Raw genomic sequence first — 2868 nt, forward strand, 5'->3', positions numbered from 1 at the left:
TTATCTTTGCGGAGTTACAAGGTCGCTGTCAGGCTTAAAGGGACATATGAGCACGTCATTTTAATGAACGATATTTCAATGAACTATCGACAGGCTGCAGTGTTTACGTATTGTTTACAAGAAATACATTTTAACTAGCTTTTGCCCGTGGCTTCGCTTGCGTTGATTGAGCAACACACAAGTTTCTTGCTCATTCTTCTTGTGATGAATCTGCATTCCGAATGAGTGGTAGAATCAAAATATTACTATTCAAAAGTGCTTGTGCTTCAGTTTATTTGAATAAAGATTATTTCTATTTCTATATAATACATGTACACCCGTGCGAAGCCGGGGCGAGTAGCTACTCGTAAATAAAGGTATTTAACTCACTCTTAAAAATAAGTATAAAGAAGCAATTCTTAGTGTAAATGTCATGATAACTAAATTATTTTTTTGTTATTCTTCAAATAATAAATAAATCTTAATGCTAGTAAATAAATATATTATAAACTGTCACAGATATCAGTAAACGTGATATTTAGAATATCTTTGATGCGTGCATTAATATTATTGAACAAATAAATAATATGACATTTATTCAAGTGTTAAGTTTCATTTGTGCTTTGAGATAAGCAATATTCGAAAATCCCAAAGGGGCACCCACTCCTTTTGTACAATATAATGGCGTATATAAATAGACAAGGTAGGGAGGTCAGTTAGGATAGACAGGCCCCGATGTTGGTGTTGAGTATACTCAACTCGACTTTGAACCTACAGAGTATAAAATTAGGTTTTAAATTTGGACATCTTAGTGTATGGTACCCAACTCAACATAAAACTTACTAAATATAAAATTCGATTTTAAATTTGGAATGTGCGTATGACTATATGTTGGTGTATGGTATATCCAACTCAACTTTGAACCTACAGAGTATAAAATTAGGTTTTAAATTTAGAATGTACGAATGACTATATGTTGGTGTATGGTATGTCCAACTCAACTTTGGACCTACAGAGTATAAAATTAGGTTTTAAATTTGGAATGTACGAATGACTATATGTTGTTGTATGGTATATCCAACTCAACTTTGAACCTACAGAGTATAAAATTAGGTTTTAAATTTGGAATGTGCGAATGACTTTACGAGTATATTGGTGTATGGTATACCCAAATAAATTTTAAACCTACTAAATATAAAATTCGATTTTAAATTTGGAACATGCGAATGACTTTATGTTGGTGTATGGTATACCCAACTCAACTTTGAACCTACAGAGTATAAAATTAGGTTTTAAATTTGGAATGTACGAATGACTCTATGTTGGCGTATGGTATACCCAACTCAACTTTAAACCTACTAAATATAAAATTCGATTTTAAATTTGGAATGTACGAATGACTCTATGTTGGCGTATGGTATATCCAACTCAACTTTGAACCTACAGAGTATGAAATTAGATTTAAATTTGGAATGTACGAATGACTTTATGTTGGTGTATGGTATACCCAACTCAACTTTGAACCTACAGAGTATAAAATTAGGTTTTAAATTTGGAATGTACGAATACCTTTATGTTGGTGTATGGTATACCCAACTCAACTTTGAACCTACAGAGTATAAAATTAGGTTTTAAATTTGGAATGTACGAATGACTTTATGTTGGTGTATGGTATACCCAACTCAACTTTGAACCTACAGAGTATAAAATTAGGTTTTAAATTTGGAATGTACGAATGACTCTATGTTGGTGTATGGTATACCCAACTCAACTTTGAACCTACAGAGTATAAAATTAGGTTTTAAATTTGGAATGTGCGAATGACTTTACGAGTATGTTGGTGTATGGTATACCCAAATAAATTTTAAACCTACTAAATATAAAATTCGATTTTAAATTTAGAATGTGCTATATTTTTTAATATATCTCTATAATTGTTATGACTATATGTTGGTGTATGGTATACCCAACTCAACTTTGAACCTACAGAGTATAAAATTTGGTTTTAAATTTGGGATATGCGAATAACTATATGTTGTTGTATGGTATACCCAACTCAACTTTAAACCTACTAAATATAAAATTCAATTTTAAATTTGGAACATGCGAATGACTTTATGTTGGTGTATGGTATACCCAACTCAACTTTGAACCTACAGAGTATAAAATTAGGTTTTAAATTTGGAATGTACGAATGACTCTATGTTGGCGTATGGTATATCCAAGTCAACTTTGAACCTACAGAGTATAAAATTAGGTTTTAAATTTGGAATGTGCGTATGACTACATGTTAGCGTATGGTATAGCCGAATCAATAGATGAAATCTGGATCGTAGTTCCTGTATATCAGTCTGGATTAGACATTGATTATATACTGTTTTTTTACTATATTTTTTAATATATCTCTATAATTGTTATCAAGTACGAAATATAACTGATTTTAAAGAAATATCGAACTTAGGTCATTGCCATTAGAAAATGCAAATACAGAAACGCGAATCTAAATTCTTATTATAATAAACTTGCACGACGGTAATACAAAGACTTTGCATTCAAACAACTTAAACTGCGCTTTCCAAATGCAGATAGTTTCTAAACTCAAAACATGACAATTAGATAAATAAACTGAAAACAAAATTTGAATACAATAAAGTGAGAGACCGTTTCGCACAATGAGGGTTACTTGCAGGTAACTTTTATAATAATAATATCTCAGGACAAATCACACAGCACCATGTAGTCCCAAGATAAATAGGCATTTTGTGGCTACTAGACAACAGATATAAATATATAGATTTTTTTTGTAAAAATAAGAGGAAAAATTAAACAAAAATAATATCTCAGGAATAATCACACAGCACCATGTAGTCCCAAGATAAATAGGCATTT

Source organism: Achroia grisella, unplaced genomic scaffold (genome assembly GCF_030625045.1).
Source record: "Achroia grisella isolate CSIRO2021 unplaced genomic scaffold, CSIRO_AGI_Agris_v1 utg1668, whole genome shotgun sequence".
In the NCBI taxonomy this organism is placed as follows: domain Eukaryota; kingdom Metazoa; phylum Arthropoda; class Insecta; order Lepidoptera; family Pyralidae; genus Achroia; species Achroia grisella.